Here is a 24,693-nt window from a genome sequence, read left to right as displayed (position 1 = left end):
TCTCTACATTTAGGCCATCTATCTGATGCTGTCTGGTCCAAACGAGTATGACATTGTTGCCGCCCATAGCATTGAAGGCAAGGGAAGCCAGCGAGCTGGCCTCCCTTGACAAAAAAGTATAAAAAGTGTGCCAATCAGCCTTTAGCTAAAGTGAGCTCAACTGTGAATGGTCCTGGCACACCAAAAAACTGTCAAGGGAAGCCAGTTTGAATTGGGCGTCAGTCTCATTGAGAGGATACGTCATTGACAGAAAAAAAATGGGATTGTTGCATCTCGTTTTGTTGTCCTCTGGTGGATAGCTAGCTAAAATGTACTTTTTTTCTAAATTAGCCATGGATGTAAATATGGATTTTACTTACTTCTCCTTACTGGCCAATGATTATAACGGCAATTCTGATCCAACCATTAATTCATACATTGTGACTCTGGACTGAGAGGAATGAAGTTCAATATGTAGCTACATGTAAAAGGCTCATGTTAAATAGCTAACGTTGCCCATGAATGGAAGTTAGGCTAGCGAGCAATAATTTTAGCCAGGTAGTCTAGGACAACAAAAATAAAAGTGTGTAGTGTATGACAGATTGATAGACAGTTTCATCAACATGAAAGAGAAGAGGATGGCATTGGCATTTCTCTACAAGTGGGGTGAGTCAAAATGTTTTTCTATTTGCACATACGCATACAAACACACACACACACACGCACGCACACAGAAATCAGAACCATGGACAGCCACATCATATTTACCTTACGTTGATTGGACTAAATCGTTTTTAATATTTTAGTTGTCACTGTATTAGACTAAGCAGAGGTGATTTGATGATATTTAAATGTTGAAGTTTAAATGGTGCTGGAATAGTGGAGGCAGCTTCTGTTTTCATTGCAACTTGCGGTAACTCTGGGGTTCTAAATCAATAGTTGTTTAGTAGTCCAAAACTGTAGGAAACATTAACTTGCTTGACCATGCTGTAGGTCATGTAACTAACTGTATGTGACTGAACATGCAATTTGCTTGGTGGAATTCACTGGACAGAGGTTGTTATCAGGTTTTGTGATAAAAGTTAATAAGTCAAAGGTGTGATTGAATTTATTCTGCCACTGTGTCTTCTTATTATCTCGACCTTTAGGCCTATATTGTATATCACGGTCGCAAGGCATATTAATTAACAGGTTATAGAGCAAACAACGCAATTATCACAACACATAGGTTGTAATATGGCTTTTTTTGGTATGACAATTCGATTAGCGTTAGGCTACCATTAATTGTGAGTGTTTTGGTGAATCAGTCAAGCTAAAACAAGTGGATCACAGTGATTCTTTCATGGTTAGTATCACTGTAGTCAAGAGTTACAGAGCCGTCTACACTGAACAAAAATATAAACGCAACATGTAAAGTGTTGGTCCCATGTTTCATGAGCTGAAATAAAAGATGCCAGTAGTGTTCCATACTCACAAAAAGCTTATTTCTCTCAAATGTTGTGGACAAATTTGTTTACATCCCTGTTAATGAGCATTTCTCCTTTGCCAAGATAATCCATCCACCTGACAGGTGTGTCATATCAAGAAGCTGATTAAACAGCATGATCATTACACAGGGATACCCCCCTTTTTTCAATTTTCATGGACACTAAAATCCGCACTGAGCTAAAGGGTAGAGCTTCCGCTTTAAAGGAACGGACTACAAAGGGAAGCCCAGCCGCAAGCTTCCCAGTGACACAAGCCTACCAGATGAGCTAAAGGACTTCTAAGTGCGCTTTGAGGCAGGCAACACTGAAGCATGTGTGAGAGCATGTGAGTAAGACCTTTAAACAGGTCAACATTCACAAGGCCGCAGGGCCAGACGGATTACCATAATCCGATTGTTGAAAGGATCTACAGTGGCACCATCGAGAGCCTCCTGGTATGGCAACTGCTCGGCCTCCAACCGCAAGACGCTACAGAGGGTAGTGTGCACGGCCCAGTACATCACGCTTGCTGTCATCCAGGGCTTCTAGACCAGGTGGTGTCAGAGGAAGGCCCTAAAAATTGCCTAAGACTCCAACCACCCTAGTCATAGACTGTTCTCTCTGCTGCCGCATGGCAAGCGATACAGGAACGCCAAGTCTAGGTCCAAAAGGATTCTTAACAGCTTCTACCCCCAAGCCATAAGACTGCTGAACAGCTAATCAAAAGGATTCTTAACAGCTTCTACCCCCAAGCCATAAGACTGCTGAACAGCTAATCAAAAGAATTCTTAACAGCTTCTACCCCCAAGCCATAAGACTGCTGAACAGCTAATCAAAAGGATTCTTAACAGCTTCTACCCCCAAGCCATAAGACTGCTGAACAGCTAATCAAAAGGATTCTTAACAGCTTCTACCCCCAAGCCATAAGACTGCTGAACAGCTAATCAAAAGGCTACCCGGACTATTTGCATCCCCTTTTTTTACACGGTTTATTATCTATTATCTATGCATTGTCACTTTACCCCTATTTACATGTACATTTTAGCTCAATTACCTTGACTAACTTGTACCCCCGCACATTGACTTGGTACCAGTATCCCATGTATATAGCCTCGTTATTGTTATTTTATTGTTGCTCTTTTATTTTTGACTTTCGTTTATTTAGTAAATATTTTTCTTAACTCTTATTTTTCTTAAAACTGTAAACATCTTATAAGCTGTAGACCATACTGTTAACCAAGAGAGTTTTCATCTTTATTTTTCGTAGCTGTCTATTTACCACCACAAACCGATGCTGGCACTATGACCGCACTTAATGAGCTGTATAAAGCCAAAAGCAAACAAAAAAATGCTCATCCAGAGGCGCCACTTCTAGTGGCCAGGGACTTTAAAAAGAACTTATCATGAGAAAACATTGAGACTTCTTTCATTTGATTTCGCGCACCAGCTGTTATTTACAAATAGACACAGACCGCCACCCCTTGTCTTATCGGAGGCAGATGTTATGTCTTGCCGATGCACATAAAAACCAGCCACGACTTGGTGAAACTGAAGATATTCGTTTTTAATGTGCCTTTGGTAGGATAGGTGGGTTACCCACTCGCCGACTAATTCTCAGCATCTTCTCTTCATGCGAATAATAGGGATTTGGGCCTGGTCGGGTATCTGGAGTAAATCATTTGTCCAGTTTGAGGTGAGTAATCGTTGTTCTGATTTCCAGAAGCTCTTTTCGGTCATAAGAGACGGTGGCAGAAGCATTATGTACAACATAATGTACATTATGTACAACAACATACAGACAATGCCAAAAAATTCACAAAATAGCACAATTGGTTAGGAGCCCAATAAATGGCAGCCATCTCCTCCGGTGCCATTCTATGTGCAGGCATAAGCTTGGGACAACAAACACAAATGCATTTTATCGATGGCAATTTGAATGCACAAAAATACTGTGACATTTTTTTTAAGGTTTCTGTGACCAACAGATGCATATCTGTATTCCCAGTCATTTGAAATCCATCGATTAGGGCCAAATTAATTCATTTCAATTGAGTGATTGCCTCATATGAACTGTAAATCAGTAAAACCAATGAAATTGTTGAATGTTGCGTTTATATTTTTGTTTATATTATATATTTGTGAGTCCGGATGGGGGACCAGATGCTGCTGGAAGTGGTGTTGGAGGGACAGTAGAGGCACTCTTTCAAAATATCCCAATGCTCTAGGACAGTGATTGGGGACATTGGCCTGTATATGGTGCTGTCATTCTAATGGGATGTTAAATGGGTGTCCTGGCTCTCTGTGGTCACTAAAGATCCCATGGCATTTATTGTAAGAGTAGAGGTATTAACAGTGGTGTCCTGGCCAAAATCCCAATCTGGCCCTCATACCATCATGGTCATCTAATCATCCCCAGCTTCCAATTGGCTCATTCCACTCCTCTCCCCTTTAACTATTCCCCATGTCATTGCGGTAAATGAGAATGTGTTCTCAGTCAACTTACTTGGTAAAATAAGGGGGGAAATAAATATTTTTTCATAACCTTATGAAATTGTTTTTACAGTAACACAATTCCTCTAAAACAATTTTGACTGTGAAATATTTTTGCTCAGATCATTTGAAAATCTGCTTATTTGTAATGCAAGCATCTCTGAAAGGCAGTCTAATTTCTTATCCACTAAATTGAATGAATAACATGATAACAGTATTTATACAAATTGGCATCTACCGTACATATATTTAGAAAGCCATTCATCATCAGAGAACTGAAAGCAAAATACAATTTTCTGTGGGATGCAGAAAAAGGTCACGTCAGAAGGAAATATGTCAACTGGCATCCACGGTGGAATAGAGCTGTTTCTTGATCATCCACAGTGGAATAGAGCTGTTTCTTGATCATCCACAGTGGAATAGAGCTGTTTCTTGATCATCCACGGTGGAATAGAGCTGTTTCTTGATCATCCACGGTGGAATAGAGCTGTTTCTTGATCATCCATGGTGGAATAGAGCTGTTTCTTGATCATCCATGGTGGAATAAAGCTGTTTCTTGATCATCCATGGTGGAATAAAGCTGTTTCTTGATCATCCATGGTGGAATAGAGCTGTTTCTTGATCATCCACAGTGGAATAAAGCTGTTTTTTGATCATCCACAGTGGAATAGAGCTGTTTCTTGATCATCCATGGTGGAATAAAGCTGTTTCTTGATCATCCACAGTGGAATAGAGCTGTTTCTTGATCATCCACAGTGGAATAGAGCTGTTTCTTGATCATCGACGATGGAATAGGGCTGTTTCTTGATGATCTCTATAATATGAGTCCAATACCACTTTTCACAGGGTATGGTATACATCATTTAATGTTCAATGTGTCTGAAAGGTTGGTTTGAAGTGTTGAATCCAGCCCAAAGCTAAAAGTCTAGGAGCTCCATGCCAGCCTTGCCTTGTCACTGAACAATGTCTCAAAAAATACCATGTAAATGTCAAACACTAAAGCTGGAGATCAGACTGACTTGAGACTGGAAGCTATTGTTATCCGAGTGTCAAGAGAAGCTATTTTCGAGAGCCCATTACAAACCAGGGCAGTATGACCAAGCTATATTTTCATTTAAGCCAAAAAGTGCCGTCCTGGGTTCGTATCTGTGCTCAGGCAAAAATGATGTCGCTTTGGGCTCATCAGCCATATGGTGAGAGCACTGATTAGGACTTAGCCTTGCTGAGAAGAACACCATCCCATAAGTAAAATATGGAGGTCCATCTGTTTTTGTTTGGTTTGTTTCACATCTTTCCAACGTCCTTATCTGATTCAAGGGGACAATTCATTCAAGTGTCCACTTGGCTAACCAACAGGTACCCTCCTCTCAAAAGGCATCAGCTTAGTCACAACTAGCAACACTAGCGTGATAATTGATTTAAAACAAAGCATCCATTCAGAAATGAGTCATGTTAAATTTCAATGCGACCACACTGCCAATCATGTAATAAAATGGCTGATTTTAACGAAATACAGCCCAAATGCAGGAAGGGTTTCCTTTTCGGGTTATACTGTACTAACAAACTTCTGGAATATTTGAAAAGATACTTTAATAAAAGGTAGTACCTTGTATTTCTGTATTATTCATAGTTTGTGCTTCTATGCATGCTCAAATACCCCAACAATCTCTCCTGATGCACATCACCAATATCTTGTTAAAAGCACTTCACTTGTCCTTTAAAATGGGTCATCTACCTGCAAGCCTGGCTTCACCATCTGAGAGCTCCAAAATCCTCTACTCAGAACGCACTCTCCTGCAGCACAGTGAGAGTCTATGATTGATTGAATGCCTAGGCAGATTTGGTTTGATGTTATGTTGTAAACCTGCAAACACCAGGTTTTAACGATTCTTCCACTGTCCCTACTACAGCCTCAGCACAACAATCATCAATACTTTTAGTAGGTTATAATTTGAGAAAAAAATGCTTTTATAATCAAACAAACAAAATGTAATGGTACGCAGCTAAAACAGTCCATTTAAAAACCTGCAGAATCACAAATCATATTGCATGATTTATACATCTACAGATTCTATACCTTAAAATACAACATAATAGAGCAACTAAAATAGAAATTATAGCTCTTAAAGATAATGATCTTCATTAATGGGTAGACCACCCAACATTTAGCCTCGTACTACCACATTGATCTTACGAGCTTACATAAATGATTCGCTACACGGATCCTTATAGCGTATAATTTATGTAAGCTCGCGAGCTCAGTGTGGTATACGAGGCTATTCAACAATGGCTTTTGACCAAAACCAAAGAGCCTGGATTAATTATTTCATCTGTCAACTTTTTATAAATCCATCAAGCCAAAATGGCATTGATTCTCTTCAGACCTTTTATAGAGCAGCAGCAGTCACAACATAATGTGCAGCTTGTCCCAGATGTGGCCGCTCCTTTTCACCGGCTGCTATTCTGTGAATAATTTGATATTGCACCTGAGTTCTATGTAGATTTCAAAGGACTACAGGGGATACGCATTGTTCAAGTATTTTTTTCCCAGGCAGACGCCTCAAACCTGAGATATTGAAATAGAAATGTTGGATGGCTAAGCAGCAGTCCTCTCCTCACACTGATTTCCACATAAATGGCATCTTTGAAGACCGTAAAATGCACAGCAGATCTCACTGTCTCATCGGCAGAAGACTCTCCCCCCTAAAACTATTGGGCTGACAGCCAACTGCCAAGTGTCTTCCTCCTTCAGTTAGCTGATCTGAGGATAACTGTCATGTCAAAGTTCAAAGTTCTGCAGAACTGTCAACATGCTTTACAGACACTTACAGACTGGAGGCCTCAGAGCTTCATGATGTGATTATTCTGTGCATTACAATCACATAGCTTGAGCAGAAACAAAGGTTGACCACCATGAAAACGATTTGAGTAAATAGTGCATAATAGTTTATTTATTAGACCATCATTAGAGATTTGATATGTTTTCATTGCTTGTCAACCTACAGTACCAGTCAAAGTTTGGACACACCTACTCATTCAAGGGTTTTCTTTATTTTTACTATTTTTGTACTTTGTAGAATAATAGTGAATACATCAAAACTATGTAAAAACACATATGGAATCATGTAGTAACCAAAAAAGTGTTCAACAAATCAAACTATATTTTAGATTCTTCGAAGTAGCCACCCTTTGCCTTGCTACTTTGAAGAATCTAAAATATATTTTGATTTGTTGCACAAACGCACACTAACAATGACTACATCTCATCTGCCCAGACCCGCATGCTCACACCCCCATCCCTAGTGACTGCCTTATTGTTGCCACTTGGCCTTAAATTGTAGCAATATATTTTTCTTGGTCACACATGATATTTCAATATTTAAAAAATACATAATTAGATTTTTCCATTGTGTTAATAATGGTGGATTGATTGATTTCAAAGTTTGTACATGTAATTTACCTGTATAAAAGGTAATGAAACAATGCTATCAGCATGCCTGCCTGTCCCCAAAATAAAGGGACGGGGCTCTCCAGCTGCATGTCTATCACGGTCACTTAATCAACTTCTCCACCCCTACCATGCATCAAAGGGGTATCCATGTGCTATTACTGTGCTAATGCCACGTGCTCAGTCCCATTAGAGGATTTCTCTGCCATTAGCTCCTTTTTATCCTGTAGGAAAGCCTTTTTTCTCATCATAAAGAAGCTTACTGCAGCCTGGCATCCAATCATCCAGCAAACTAAACACAGAGCAGCTGCTGTATAAGAAGAGAGAACAGTAACTGGATAAGCCAGACATTTCTGTTTGGGAACATTCATCTTCTCAAGGACGTATAGATTTTCACAATGACTCTCTAAAACAGCATACAGTATTGTGAACCATTGCTTCATCATGTGTATGGTAAAATGTCAGCTACGTGCAAATGCAATGCAATTAAATTATAGGAGGAAATGTACAGGGAGAGGGAACATTTACAACAAAAGGAAACATTGTATTGCCCTGGGGAAACACAACGTTTACAGAAGAACTGCTGTTATTGATTGTGAATTGTTGGCAAGTTGTTTAGTTCATTAACAGTTTGTTGACAATTTATAAACCCTTTTGTTCAGTCAAATAGAATGCATCTATATCTGTTTAAAAATATATATAAACATGCTAAATCGATTTTTAGTAACATAAAATAACTAAATGAGCCTGTCGTTAATCATAAATAGTAGGTTTGATTGTGGTGGAGTGTGGTGGAGTGGAGAGAAGGTATTATTGCTAATCCTGGTCACCCTCCGCATCCCAAATGGCACCCTATTCCCTATATAGTGTACTACATTTGACCAGAGCCCTAATCAAAAGTAGTGCACTATATAGAAATAGGGTGCCATTTGGGACATATATATCCCCTTAATGAGGTCCATATTCCCAGTAGAAATATGGTCTGATGACTGGACTGGTGAGTGAATAAAAAGCCCATCAACACTGACTGAGTGCATGTATCATTCACCCAGCATCTCTACTGAGGATGTTTGTCATTTATTGGACAAAAAAGTAATCATCTCAAAGAGAACCATCAATTCTGAGAAAAGGCATGATATGCCTCTATAAATCATAGGGCAGCTAAACATTGAATTCGCAAATACATTTTTTTAAGCACATCTTTAATTATTTGTTGGTTCTGAATGTCATATAGACTGCTCTGGTTTTGGTATTCTAATAATGGAAAGTATTTATAGAGACATTTCCAGGTGTCTAAACACAAAGCTGGTGTGCTCCCGGACATGCTTGTATCACTCTTATCAATATGATGGTTGACCCTATACTTGTCAGTATTCAGCCACACATTTCCTCCTGACAGGGACGACTGGTAGCTTGCCATGTCTCAATGCATTTTGAGAGACAGGTTTGCTGTGGGCAGACAGGGCCTGTTATGCCACTGTTGTTTTGCATTCCAACGCGTATTCCTTCTGAGTTGGTGGTTGGTGCTTTGTTTTGTCATTTCACATCTCATGCAAGTCAATGTCATCCCCCCTGTTGTGTTCGAGCCCCTTGGTACCCTGTAAACGGAGAGGATCGTTTTTTAAAACCACTCACTCTTTCCCTATAGACTGATACATCAAATACAAGAATGTCACTCACTGAGTACATATTTACAGGTTTGAAATTCTCCCAAGATCTTGCGTTTATTTCAAGATTTGCCACTTTGTTTCTGACACTCATACGGTAGGTATCTAAAAAATACTGTATATTCACATTTGGAATGTTAGTCATGCAACAAAATGAACTACTTGTAACGATTTTCCTCCTCTTCTGAGGAGGAGTAGGAAGAATCGGACCAATATGCAGCGTGGTAAGTGTTTAATCAATAGCACTGAACACTAAAAATACAAAGTAACAAAAAGAACAACCGAAACAGTTCCGTCTGGTAAACTACATACAAAGACAGAAAACAACTACCCACCAATCATAGTGGGAAAACAGGCTGCCTAAGTATGGTTCTCAATCAGAGACAACGATTGCCAGCTGCCTCTGATAGGGAACCATACCAGGCCAAACACATAGAAATAGAAAACCTAGAAAACACAACATATAATGCCCACCCCAACTCACGCCCTGACCAAACTAAAACAGAGACCTAAAAAAGGAACTAAAGACAGGACGTGACACTACTATTATATATGAGCTCAGTCTACAGTTGATCAATGATCTTCAGCTCTAGGCTTGTATTTGAAACACGACCCTTCATCTAGGAACTGAGAGCGTGTTGAACTAGCAAGCTTGTTGTTTCTACACTCCTATAAGCAATAAATGATCCGCTGGAGGATCTTAAGTGCATTTTAGATACATATCAAGTAATACAGGCATCAACACATCACACTAAGTACAACCCATTACATGGATTTGGGTCTGTTAAAAATATTCAGTTATTCCAATAAAAATACTGTTACAAAAAAAAAAAAAAAACAGTTATTACACTAAAAGTGTCTCCACTCCAGGACTGTTCCTTTGAGCTATTTCTCAATTCCCTTACATCATACATTCTCTCTATAATTGTCAAATCCACTAATTGCCTATTGGCATCATTCTTCAATGGGGTACCACAGAGGACAGCATGTCCATAGCAGCAATGCAACAGCACTTGTAAACTCATAATATACACAAGTATACTTTTTGCTCTACAGAGAGTATTTTAGAACAATCTTTATAATTATCCAGTAAGATGCAAGCTCAGTCTGACAACCTCTACTTCAAACTCTAATGTGCTGTTTCATTAAAGATGAAAAAGGAAGGAATAATCATGGAGAACATGGCAGGACTATGAAAGAAAAGCTTGTTAGTATCTCTTTATACATGTCCTTCAACCAGCAACAACACTTCTTATTGTGGGTATGAACACATTCAGTGTGCTGAGCTGCATTAGATGAGGAAGTACAACTACCGGGCACATTTGAGACGATTGGTTAGCAAGTATGGCAAGTGGCATAGATTATTGAGGTCGTTTCTATCCTGCTGAAGAACTCTACAGGCAGATTAGACCGGCTACTGTTTTAACATCAGACAGCCATCCGATCCAAACAGAGGTAATTAAGTGGTTGTGCTGTCCCGGACAGTTGCTGCTGGGCTGGTTGACCCAGAATAGTCCATGCTTTTTCTGGTTTGACTGCAGGGAAGGGTCAGCAGAGATGTCTGCTACAAAGTCTGCTACAGAATTTACTACAACACTACTTTGTGCTCAAGGCAATACTGTAGTATCAAATTCTATTGGCGCTAACAATCAATGCAGCACTCATAGGGCCGAAGGAGTCCTAGCTGACCAAACATATTAGAGAGCATAAAACATGCAGTGTTTGCAAATGATGATTCCCACAACAGCAATTTATGCATCATGGACGTCAAGGTTAGTGGGCCTTTACTAGGTAGCTTTGAGCCCTGCTCTCCCTAGCACTAAGGCCCATAGTAACTACAAACCCCTTAGTGCAGGGGTCGGCAACAGGCAGCCCGTGTGCCAAAACTGACCTGTAAGTGATTTTGTTGACCCCCCAAAGTGTTTTGGGATTTTAGTTTTTAGTTAAAAAATATATATACTAAAATCATTGTAAATAATAATTTGTTCTTAACTGACTTATCCAGTTAAATAACGGATAAAACATCTCCTTTTGGGCTTAGTTGTGGTCAATTTATAGTGTGCTAATTATTGTAATAATGTTCTGGCCCCCCGACCATGCGTACCACCAAAAAAACGGCCCGCAGTTTAATTGAATTGCCCAGCCCTGCCTTAGTGAATGAGCTGCAAAGAGCTTAGAGAAGTGCTAGTCTGTGATATCAGCCTAATCAATATCATCTGATGCAGCTACTGAAAGAATATCCAGATCAATGTCACCTTCCTTGATTCAAAAAGCAGATATGGTCTAAGAGCTTGACTGGTTGGCTTGGCTGGCGACTACAGTACAGCAAACACTAGTTCATGTGTGGATAATAATATCATATCTCTTCATTGTAATTCCCTTATAAAGACACTGACATCTATGCCCTGTAGCAGTAGTCTAAGGCTGTGCCAATGGAGGAACGGCCACATTGTAGAGGAGCGGTTCTTGGAGGAGACAGGTGCCACCTGTAATCTTGTTATCTTTGCTCCATAGAGTCAACAGAGAGGCTGGGAGGCTGATTTGTAGCTTGGGTATAATAATGCTCTTTAGCAGTAGCAGAAGGTACAGTATGAGATGCTCCAAAGAAAATGACATGGTCAATATGTCCATCTTCCATCTGAATCAGGATATCAGGATTTTAATGAACCTAGCTCAACTTGACCTTACCTGTCATTGGAAATACAGTAACAGTCAAAAGTTTGGACACACCTACTCATTCAAGGGGTTTTCATTATTTTTTACTATGTTCTACAATGTATAATAATAGTGAAGACATGTAGAAAACAAAAAAGAGTTATATATATTAGATTTTAGATTCTTCAAAATAGCCACCCTTTACCTTGAGGACAGCTTTGCACACTCTAGTTAAAAAAAGGTTAAATAAAAAAATGGCATTCTCTCAACCAGCTTCCTGAGGAATGCTTTTCCAACAGTCTTAAAGGAGTTCCCACATATGCTGAGCACTTGTTGGCTGCTTTTCCTTCACTCTGCAGTCCTACTCAATTGGGTTGAGGTTGGGCAATTGTGGAGGCCAGGTCATCTGATTCAGCACTCCATTACTCTCCTTCTTGGACAAATAGCCCTTACACAGCCTGGAGGTGTGTTTTGGGTCATTGTCCTGTTGGAAAAAAAATGATAGTAATGCTAAACGCAAACCAGATGGGATGGCGTATCGCTGCAGAATGCTGTGGTTGCTATGCTGGTTAAGTGTGACTTGAATTCTAAATATATCACAGACAGTGTCACCAGCCAAGCACCCCCACACCATCACACCTCCTCCTCCATGCTTCACGGTGGGAACCACACATGCAGAGATCATCCATTCACCTACTCTGCATCTCACAAAGACACAGCGGTTGGAACCAAAAATCTCAAATTTGGACTCATCTGACCAAAGAACATATTTCCACCAGTCTAATGTCCATTGCTCGTGTTTACTTGCCAAAGCAAGTCTCTTCTTATTATTGGTGTCCGTTAGAAGTAGTTTCTTTGCAGCAATTTGACCATGAAGGCCAGATTCACACAGTCTCCTCTGAACAGTTGATGTTGAGATGTGTCTGTTACTTGAACTCTGTAAAGCATTTATTTGGGCTGCATTGAACTTATCCTCTGCAGCAGAGGTAACTCTGGGTCTTCCTTTCCTGTGGCGGTCCTCATGAGAGCCAGTTTCATCATAGCGCTTGATGGTTTTTGCAACTGCACTTGAAGAAACTTTCAAAGTTCTTGACATTTTCCAGATTTACTGACCTTCATACCTTAAAGTAATGATGGACTGTCATTTCTCTTTGCTTATTTGAGCTGTTCTTGCTGTTCTTGACTTTTATCAAATAGGGCTATCTTCTGTATACCACCCAAACCTTGTCACAACACAACTGATTGGTTCAAACTCATACTGGAAAGAAATTCCACAAATTAACTTTTAACAAGGCACACTTGTTAATTGAAATGCATTCCTGGTGACTACCTCATGACACTGGTTGAGAAAATGTCAAGTGTGCAAAGCTGTCATCAAGGCAAAGAGTGGCAACTGAAGAATCTCAAATATCAAATATATTTTGATTTGTTTACACTTTTTTGGTTACTACATTATTCCATACGTGTTATTTCATATCTTTGATGCCTTCACTATTATTCTACAATGTAGAAAATAGTAAATAAATAAAAACTTTGAATGAGTAGGTGTGTCCAAACTTCTGACTGGTACTGTACATCTGGTTCTACCTTGAGTCCTCATCTTCGCTTCCCAGTCAATCAACTGCTCACTCTCATCATCAAGCTATAGAGGTGATTTCTGTTCTGTAAACACCATGTGTTTCTGCCTCTCTCCATCCAATGGTCCTTTGCTCCTCTGTTACAGTGTGCTCCCTCCCTGCTGACTGTGGTGACCAGCTGTGTTCTCTGCTGCACTTGAGCTCCATCCTACATCTCATGCTTTGCATGCCACATGTACCAGATCAACCCTTTGGCTCCCCAGCCCCAGGACCCAGCCTGGTTTATCTGCTAATGCCAAGAGAGACCCTGGTCTGCCCCAGGACGAGATGCACGCTCCAGGACTATGCTCATCACCCAGGTCCCCTGGGGGTACTAAATGCAATTTCCCCTTATTCAGATTTTAAGCTCAACTTTGGGGGCGGCTAAAGGAAAGCCCTTAGGTATAATATGTATCAACCGACCAATCATTCTAAAGGTTGTTTGCTTAGTTAGAATACCACATTTTACATGAGCAAGTCAAACAGCACCATCATCTAGTTTCAATGTTTCATAACTAATCTTTAGTATAACAGTATGCACATTTTTGTTAACACTAACACTCGGGAGGCGAAGGTCAAGTCCTGCATCCTCCGAAACATGACCCGCCAAACCACGCTTCTTAACTCCCGCCCGCTTAACCCAGAAGCCAACCACACCAATGTGTCGGAGGAAACACCGTTCAACTGACAACCAAGGTCAGCCTGCAGGGTACTTGCCTCCCACAAAGAGTCCCTAGAGCGCGATGAGCCAAGGAAAGCCCCACCAGCCAAACCCTCCCCTAACCCGGAAGACGCTTGACCATTTGTGCACCGCCTTATTGAACTCCCGATCACAGCCGGTTGTGATACAGCCCGGGATCGAACCCGGGTCTGTAGTGACGCCTCTAGCACTGCTACGCAGTGCCTTAGACCGCTGCGCCACTCAGGAGGCCCATGTTAACACTTTTCTAACAGAAATTGCCGGCAATGGGTACTTTTTCATGAAATGTGTACTGAATCTACTGTGCCTACTCCTATAATGAGCAGTAGTACAATAGTGAATGCATTTGGCTATATTGCTTCCTGTGAAGTTATCTTACACATAACAAAACAGATGTTATTGTTTTATACAGCTGTTTGACATCCAGACCTCATTGAGTACAGCTCTACAGTGGGTAGGCTACGCATAATCATTTTCAAATCCAGATTTTCTTTCATTCTCCCAATACAGATCTGGTGGTTTTGGCATGTCTCTTTCCTCTCGTTTCTGCAGTGACTGATAAAACCCATATCAGCCCTGATTTCATAATGCTAACACATGATAGCAGCAACCAGAGCAGCTGCTGTAACACAATGCAACAGACTGGCAAGCCAGAGAGGCTAGATTAATCTCACCCTGCTGCCTATACTGCCAACCTAGAAAGCAGCAGCAGCCTTCCCACCTATCTGCTTGTGGATCTGTTTAACTATTCCCTATTGTCATTTGAAATTATTCTCACATATTTCTTGATATTGTGTGTATTCATGTGTCAATATCAAATCCATGTAGTCAGTATTTGTATTTATCATGGATCCAGCTCCTCTTCCTGGGAACCGGTAAAATGAAGGCAGTTATACAATTTTAAAAACATCAGAATACATTCAGATTTCACAACACACTAAGTGTGTGCCCTCAGGCCCCTACTCCACTACCACATATCTACAACACTAAATCCATGTGTATGTGTGTGTATAGTGCATATGTTATCATGTGTGTGGATGCATCTGTCTGTGCCTACGTTTGTGTTGCTTCACAGTCCCTGCTGTTCCATAAGGTGTATGTTTATCTGTTTATTAAATCTGATTCTCCTGCTGCATCAGTTACCTGATGTGGAATAGAGTTCCATGTAGTCATGGCTCTATGTAGTACGGTGTGCCTCCCATAGTCTGTTCTGGACTTGGGAACTGTGAAGAGACCTCTGGTGGCATGTCTTGTGGGGTACGCATATGTGTCTGAGCTGTGTGCTAGTCATTTAAACAGACAGCTCGGTGCTTTCAACATGCTTTCACAAATCCAAGTTGTGATGAAGTCAAGCTCTCCTCCACTTTGAGAGATTGACATGCAAATGATTAATGTTTGCTCTCTGTGTACATCCAAGGGCCAGCCGTGCTGCCCTGTTCTGAGCCAATTGCAATTTTCCTAAGTCCCTCTTTGTGGCACCTGACCACACAACTGAACAGTAGTCCAGGTGCGATAAAACTAAAGAGTGTAGGACCTGCCTTTTTGATAGTGCTGTTAAGAAGGTAGAGCATCACCTTATTATGGACAGACTTCTCCACATCTTAGCTACTGTTGTATCAATATGTTTTGACCATGACAGTTTACAATCCAGGGTTACTGCAAGCAGTTTAGTCACCTCAACTTGCTCAATATCCACATTATTTAACACAATATTTAGTTGAGGTTTAGGGTTTAGTGAAAGATTTTGCACAATCTTTTTATTATCAATTTCTCTCAGCCAATCATCAGTCTTCTGTGTAAGTGCTGTGCTTGTTGAGTGTCCTTCCCTATAAACTTGCTGAAAGTCTGTTTTAAAATGGCATTGTATCTAATCAAACATATTATTTTTCCCAAACTTTGCTAAGGTTGCTAACAGGCTGATTGGTCGGCTATTTGAGCAAGTAAAGGGGGCTTTACTATTCTTAGGTAGCAGAATGACTTTTGCTTCCCTCCAAGCCTGAGGTCACACACTTTCTAGTAGGCTTAAATTGAAGATAAGGTCAATAGGAGTCGCCACATAGTCCGCTATTATCCTCGGTAATTTTCCATCCAGGTTTTCAGACCCCAGGAGCTTGTAATTGTTGATAAACAACAATCATTTGTTCTCCTCTTCCACACTCACGTTACGGAATTCAAAATTACAGTTCTTGTCTTTCATAATTTGGTCAGATATACTTAGATGTGTAGTGTCAGTGATGTTGCTGGCATGTCATACCTAAATGTGCTAATCTTGCCAATGAAATAAATAATTTCATAAATGTGTCAAGTGCAACGTCTGTTTGCTCCTCATTACACACTACAGACCAACAAATAGTATTTACATCAACAACATAGGAATCACTACAAAACTTATTGTATGACCTCTTATTCACTATATTAGGCCTAGCCTTTGGAACTTTGGTTTTCCTAGATATGGCTACTATTTTGGATGCCAAAAGTCTGTGTAGCCAATAGAGAGTCAGAGTCCCGAGTGTGGGAACAAACATAGTCTGTCTGTAACGGGATTCCTCTTCTGAGGAGGAGTAGCGAGAAGGATTGGAGGACCAATGCGCAGCGTGGTAAGTGTCCATAACGTTTATTTTAAGACATAAACTGAACACTATGAACTGAACACTACCGAAACAGTACCGTGTGGCAACAAACACTCACACGGAAACAAACACCCACAACTCAAAAGTGAAACCCAGGCTACCTAAGTATGATTCTCAATCAGAGACAACTAACGACACCTGCCTCTGATTGAGAACCATACTAGGCTGAACTCAAAACCCCAACATAGAAAAACACACATAGACTGCCCACCCCAACTCACGCCCTGACCATACTAAATAAAGACAAAACAAAGGAAATAAATGTCAGAACGTGACACTGTCCCACGGTTGGGTAAAGAAAGTTTGTAGTCACAAAGTATGCAGGAGTCATGAGGCAAATAGCAAAATAGCAAAATGCACATGAAAAAAACAACATATAACGACTTGGGGCTAGTGAGTTCAACGTGATCAATACATATTGATGATTTCATTCCTGTGCTGTTTATTACTACCCTGATAGGTTGACTGATCACAGTTTGAAGCTTTTTCTTGAGTGGGCAAGTTGATGAAAGCCAGTCAATATTTAAATGACCCAGAAAATATACTTCTCTGTTGATATCACATACATTATCAAGCAGCTTCCCACAAGAATGGGCTTTCGGTGAGACAGAAGAACCTATAGCCATATTACTTCAACAGTATGTATGATAATGTGTATGATAATGAGGCTCTCATGATGGCTGATTTCATTAGGCAAAGGCATGGCACCAGAACCCTAGATATCTACTGTAACACGGTCCAATGCGCTGACAAGCAAGAGAAGGGGTGATAGCCTATCTCACCCCAACTGCTAGTCCAAATCTAAATACACAACAATCCACTGGGTACACACTGGTTGACTCAATGTTGTTTCCAAGTCATTTCAATAAAATGAGGGTGAACCAACGTGGAATAGACGTGGAATTTATGCCTTTGCCCAGTGGGAAGGCCTGTTGCACTTGTTGTTTCATTTATTCATAACACTAATCCAATAGGGCTCAAGCGTATTAACGCAACTAAGAATAGACCTCATTAACCTCTGTGTTCAGATATCTTTACAAGCCACTTATAGCAGGCCCTTATTATGTACAGACATGGAACACGTATTTAAAATACATAACCTGGTGCTGCAGCTTCAAATGTCAATGATTCTGACTGAAACAAATGCTTCAACAGCTCATTCAAATATTCAACATGCACACCCAAAGCAATAGATATCCTAAACTCTATAAACCTGGGGCTATTGATTCCTATTGTTGTAGTCTTCATACCCATAAAGGACCCAGTACTTTGCTCCACGCATGGCTAGGTTGTTTTATCTGTGTGATGAATGTGTGTCTCTTATCTTCACCTTTGAAGGAATCCGTCCAACAGGGTGTGGCCATTGCAACACATAAACCATGTGACAGCTCCTCTCCGTCTCAGCACTTCATTGCACTGGGCAGGCTGGGCAGCTGTGGAGAGGTGGTGCCCCTGATGTGCCAGAACATGGAGTCCCATTCCTGATTGAGATGGATGAGCAGATAACGCAGCTGCACCTGGTGAACGGTACTAACCAGTGGTGGAGTGGCACTGCAAGCTTCTATGTAAAATGCATGCGGCATACTGCACTACTGATGTAGCAACTCAGCGAATCGATGTACACAGTTTCCCCTTGGTATGTCAAAGGAGAGTGGGACAAATTTAAATATGAGGGGATGTATGCCTCATTTAATGGTAAGCGTTTTGATATTTTGGATATTAATGGATGTACAACCTTCACTACTACCCTGTTTACATCTGACATCTCACCTTATTTCTCCCATCTACATTGCCTGAGTGTACAAAATATATAATCCTATGAAACCCACATGCTGACCTCTTTGAGCCCTCTACTGAGTCTGAAGACTAGGATTGGCAAGGACACAAATACCTCCTATCTCTGGAGACTGCCTACAGAGACATAGCCTATTATTCCAGAAACTAACAACATAAATATTGAATGCCTGAAAAAGAGAAAGGAAAAAATAATCCCAAAAAAACGGCTACCTTTCTGACCATAAGACTACATTCAAACTGAGGTCCATCAGTGGTTGGACAGCGAATAATACCTTCGCTAGCTGCTAGAGATAATATTGTGTTGCCATTGTTTTTTAACGTTTGCATAACTCTGTGTTGTTGTTTTTGTCGCACTGCTTTACTTTGTCTTGGCCAGATCGCAGTTGTAAATGAAAACTTGTTCTCAACTGGCCTACCTGGTTAAATAAATGTTAAATAAATTTAAAAAATAATAATAATGATAACTTACTTTTTGATTTCCTATGTTCTCTTTTGAACTAAATACATAAAGACTCTTAAAAAACATTTCAAAGACTGCATCACTTATGAGCACATTAATTGGTGAGCTAACTAATTACTTTGCATATTGTCCTGTATAGTAACGCCGCTTTCAGGAGTCTACCTAATACAACCTGTAGTTTTCTATGGCTACTTTGTTACGTGGGAAAAGGCTATGTGGCGCTATTGTAAATGTACAACTAGATTCAGCACCATGGTGAGCTCGGAATGCCGAATTATGAAGTACAGCACCACTGGCCAGTGGACAGCGACCGTAATACACAGGGTCCGCTCTGCTGCCGCGCTGTAGCATTCTAGTCTACTCATGGTCATTAATAATATGTAATATATATATATATAGAAAAAATGCCGTTACATTGGGCTTCGCTTCCTTCTCAACGTCTCAACGTCGCGCCTAAGTCGCGCCTAAGTCTATGAGAAAAGCCTGCCTTGATTTGCAACCCATGGATAAAAATCGGAACATTCACATTCGTTCCTTATGCATTCGATTAGTCGGTACTGAACTGAATAATAGACGGCTGTAGCTTAGCAGTCAGTGTCCCCAAGCGGCCATTGGGCTTTTCTACAGTGATACACATTCTCCAGTGCTGCTGCTAACTTGAGAAAGTCGACGTTGTGCTGATGCAGACACGCCCGTGCCACTTGCGCTCCAAGCAGGCTGGTCTGTGCTTTCAACCAACATTGGCAACTTCAATGGAGGATTCAACTGACGTAGTTATGTGTGGCCCATGTGTTCTGTATTCAAGCACCTTTTGATCTGAATGCCCACACAGCTTCAGTGGTTGTAGCCAAGCAACACAAACATATGATAATGAATGCAGAATGCATGCTGCTTCTACAGACACAGACCGGCCTTGAACCAATCTATTATCTGGCTTTGTTCTCTCTGGTTATTTGATTACACACATCACGTAGAAATAGCCTAATTAGGGTCCATTACAACGAATCCATATAAGGGTAAGTATTCCTTAGGAAAATATCCTTATAGGCAGCTGCATGACTCTCCACCACACAGGTTAAATTCCAAACCAGGTGAATAACCCAATACTGCGAAAGGTCAATTGAACTCGTTGTGTGTTACTAGGCTACAATGTCAACCATCTCATATGAAAATTAATATGAGTCATCTATCAACATACAACAATCTTATTATGTTGGTTGCTTTACCCAGGCTGTCCGTTGTCTCACAGCACTAGTTGTAGGCTACAGCCTACTATTTATCATCCTTATTTATCATCTTGATAGGACGCTTTTGCACCTATACAGATGTAGGTTACAGGCTACGTGACTTAAATCAGCAAAATCATTTAACACAACTGGTCCAGAGCATCAGACGCTATTTATATCATAATGCAATTAGTCAGACAATACTTTAAATTGAATAGCCTATGCGGCATGCACGCATTAATAGCCCATAGTCTATACTGACAAATGGCAGAGCAGTTTCTGTTAGCATCACCTGAACATTAAATACCTATCAAGATATCTGTAAACACTACACACAATATTAAATCATCCACCAACGTGTGAGGCCGAAAAAAGTGTATAGCACAACACTAATTTGCCATTTATTGAGCATGCAATTGCTGTGATCAAAGATAAAATACATGACTGACTTACCTTTACGGGTGATATTAATAGGATACGCCGCGGATGTTTATGGGTAGGCACATGGGCGTTATTTCCACTGTTCAAACATTGTCTTACTGAAGCATTTTTAGTCGAAGAGGAGTGAAATTGACGAGAAAGGTATAACCAACAACGGGTTGACTTTAACTTCAGAAATTGGTCGACCAATTGTTAGGCGAAGTCCTTTCTTAAACCATAATTATCAAAAATCCAGTGACCGAGGCAGATGTCATGGGAAAGATATATCCCTGATACCTGCATCGGGTTAAAACCCCACCTTAATCCCAATACAATCCAAGTGAGACTGAAAAAGATATGCAAACGAAAAACCAAATCCGAAATCCAGCTATCGTCCCAGGAAAGTGTAGCCTGTCAAATGAGTAGCCTGTCAAGTGAGCCTTGCCGCTTTGAATAAGACACGTTGGGCTGCATTAGAGGTATATTCATATAGTGCAATATGCATGTACCAATATTGGCATTATGAATGATGAAGGTAGAAAGCCATGCAGTTAAGGATCCTTTGAAGCAATGGGTTGTCAGGCTAGTGTTTCTGAACGGACACGCGATTGAAACATTCAGCCACACCGTTTCTGATAATCTGCTGATCTAAAAGTCTGAGATGGTTGTGAAGGTCGACGACTACAATGACAGCCTAGAATAGATAACCACTATTTATTTTATTTTATGATAATCAAATCAAGGTTGCCAAACATCCTGCTCTCCTTGATAATGTTGGCCGTTAACTTCCCTTGTCGTTTGAAGGAACACCACCCACGCATAGTTTAAAGCGTGTATTTCTCTTGATAGCCAATATATGCTTACCCACGCGAGCAATTAGTTTTCATACATGGCTTGCTTCTTTGTCCACTCGTTCTGCAAAAACAATGCGGTCGATTTTTCCGGGCAGGGTAGTGGCAGAATTAATCCTGCTTCATTCCATAGAGCGAGCAGGCAAGATTTTGCAATGCGTCTCTACTCAACAGCATAACACTTGCGTAATAGGAGGATCACGACTGATAGGCTTACAAATGAATATATATTTCCTCACCATGATGTCTTGAACAGATGCAGAACAGAGAAAATATTTACAAAGTGACCCACAGACGAATTAATGTTACACGAAGAACATTACTTTGCGACATATTCTCTATGACAAGCACAGCATTGCAGCAATGTGATGTCATTTAATTTAAGGTAATACACCAAACATTGCGTATTCTGGTCTCGGATGGGATGCTGATTAAGGTCTCTGATTTCTGGAGAGTTTATCCGTATTGGTGGGATGCCAAAGTGACATGGGATGGGACTTCAGGATGGGCTGGCTGTTGTGACCAGTGCATAATGAGATACTGCGTGGGGGGTTGTCTGAATGCCAGTTGAGCTGCACATTGTAAAAGTATTCGTTTTCAGATGATCATCCCTTTCTTCGTCACTCTCCACCTAATCCATATCTCATGGAATGTTGATGGAACAAATAGAACACATCATCTTTATTTTACAGGTGTAAACCTACCCCTATGGAAATGTGGTTGAGAAAAGTATATTGGTCAGGATCAGGATTACACTGACACCACCATAATGCTCTCTTAACGGTGTTTTCACATATAGTCCTCTTTAAAATAACCGATCTCAGTCCTCTTTAAAGGGGGGGGGGGGTAAAAAAGCGAAAGAACTCAGTTCTCTTTGTATTCACATTTCTATGTTTAGAAAGGAACCAAGGTATTTTTCCAACATGCACTCTTAGTTTTTACAAAGTACAGGACAAGCCATTCAATCAGAATGTGTTATCAGACAGCTACTTACATTTTGGAAGCTAATAGATTGCATTTCATTAAAATATGGGACATATTAATTGTAATCAGAAGATACTATTAACATGTACACTACAGTTCAAAAGTTTGGGGTCACTTAGACATTTCTCTCTACGCCTATGTAGATATTCCATTAAAAATCAGCCGTTTCCAGCTACAATAGTCTTTTACATTAACAATGTCTACACTGTATTTCTGATCAATTTTATGTTATTTTAAATGGACAAAAAATGTGCTTTTCTTTCAAAAACAAGGACATTTCTAAGTGACCCCAAACTTTTGAACAGTAGTGTACATTTATTTGCGTTCACCTTGCCCTAAAAAAGGGAACCGGACCTCGGAATTCAAGCGAACCGAACCCAGACCTCCTCTCGAGATGGTCTCAGTTCGGTTCGCTTCGGGGGCTCTTTTGAGGGGTCCGAGTTCCTTAAGCGAACCGATCTGAGTTCACAAAAATTGGCTGAAAGGGACCAAGTGTGAAAATACCTTAAGACACCTCATAGTTCCTGACACACTCAGTCCTGTGCTGGATCAATGAAACTGGCCAAACAGTGCATGAAGAGACAACCTCGTGAATATCCACCCACCATAAAAACAATGGGTAATCCACTCAGGGCTGCAAAGTGAGATACCACCAGCCACATCATCTCATGGTGAAATGAATTGGGAGCATGTATAGTTGTGTGCTCTCTACAAGCTCTTTGTAAGATGAGGAACACTATTCTGTCCAACTTAAAGAACTGCATCTGGAAAAGCTATTGATGCCTGTTGTTAAAATGGCCAGCTTCAGTCAACTGATTCTAGCCATCCTTTATGGTTAGTTCAGGTCGGGCAGCTTTGTCTCCTATTCAGAAGACCCCCAATTTTGTTAGTGTCTTATTGGTCAAGGTCACTTCACATACTTATTACCACATCTCGTTCAGCCTATCAGCAGCCTTGATTTCGGGCGCTTCAGTTTCAGTTGGTCTATGACCCCAGTACGCTGTGTGGCCAGAAACGTGCCTTCCCCATCCTGATGAGCACTTCCACAGTTTTCCCTCCTTCTGAACTTTTCCTCCTGTGGACTGTGCATGCATCTAAATGAACATATAGTTAATGTCTGTTCTCACTGAACATGATTTTCAGTTGTCTGAACCATGAGTGGTCAGATGTGTGTGTGATGTGTAAATGTGGACATCTTCTTCCATTAAACTCCCCTTAACTTGGACATCCGCCGCCTCATCCTTGTTCTGGCCGTAAATTCTGTGGTGGTTGCTACCGGCCTTAAGCCGGCACCAACGATTTCTTATTACATTCATGTTCCATCGATTCTCTACAACCCTACCCCTATTTTTCACCTGTAAAGCAGCTAAATGTCACAAACTGTATGGGACAGGAGAAAGTGCTGACTGAGGGAGTGTTTCCTGTGGTGGTTATTCAAGTCTTTTATGTGTATACATTTTTTAAAGTAATTTATCACAGAACTCGACACCCAAGTCCCAAGTCGAGGAAGATTATGGCAACAAAAAACCACTGTTGCCAGCTGGATTCATCAAAAAGGCTTGCTGCTTTAACTGTCTGCCATGAAATATTATGACAGACATCAGGTCATGCTTATAAGACATTTTATAACAATACTTCACTGCATTTGAGATTGTGTATTTACCTACAGTATCATCTTGACACGTTGTGGTCATTATGTTTTCGTATAAAGGGTGTTTATCTAAAATATTATTATAATAACCTTTCAATAATTGACTTCAAAAGAAAGATCCAATGTTAACAATCCAAGAAAGACCATGTGGGGTGTGTTGCTCATACTCACACAATGATCTAACCATAACAACCTAATATCCCTCAACAACAATCATTTGCGCAATTGAATACTGGGATATTTTGCACAGTTTTCGTTTACTTGTTAATTGTTCATAACGAAATGTTGTAAATGAGAGCAAACCCAGCATGATTTAACATGCATGTACCTCTACCAACAGAGAGATCCTTTCATCATCTGCATACTCAGAGTCTGTATAGCCTGCAGAATTTAAAGTCCATGAATATATGTGTGTTCATGGTGTAGATGAATGCATAGGGCTCATGCACTGCATGCTGATAGAAATAGAAAGAGAGCAAAGAAGGAAAGTCAATCAACCGTTTGTCAGGCTGCAACCTATGAGGCCAGGCTCCCTCTCCCCATAATGCACTGTAAAAGTGATTGATTGGTATGATATTGAGAGATTGTCCATCTGAACTGTCCTCACTCACCAACGTGATGAAATTACTGTGCACTGATCTTTGAAAGCGTAA

At 40.5% G+C, this 24,693-nt stretch overlaps 1 protein-coding gene across 2 annotated transcripts in view; it reads right to left on the bottom strand.

Annotated features, from left to right (window-relative positions):
• LOC110507787 (leucine-rich repeat and fibronectin type III domain-containing protein 1-like) overlaps positions 1 to 21,778 on the bottom strand; it is a 131,059-nt gene extending 109,281 nt beyond the window's left edge. The window contains exon 1 of one of the 2 annotated variants that reach the window (XM_021588021.3): positions 21,419 to 21,778. The gene's annotated coding sequence lies outside the window, so the exon portion shown is untranslated. Of the gene's footprint in view, positions 1 to 20,587 lie in introns of both variants that reach the window. The other variant, XM_021588022.3, reaches the window with a different exon arrangement.
• Positions 21,779 to 24,693: the final 2,915 nt, after the last annotated feature.

The sequence above is a fragment of the Oncorhynchus mykiss genome, chromosome 27 (genome assembly GCF_057628025.1).
Source record: "Oncorhynchus mykiss isolate SJ-2025 chromosome 27, ASM5762802v1, whole genome shotgun sequence".
Classification (NCBI taxonomy): Eukaryota; Metazoa; Chordata; class Actinopteri; order Salmoniformes; family Salmonidae; genus Oncorhynchus; species Oncorhynchus mykiss.
The sequence above is the reverse complement of the archived record's forward strand: the minus strand, read 5'-3'. Positions and strand labels throughout refer to the sequence as shown.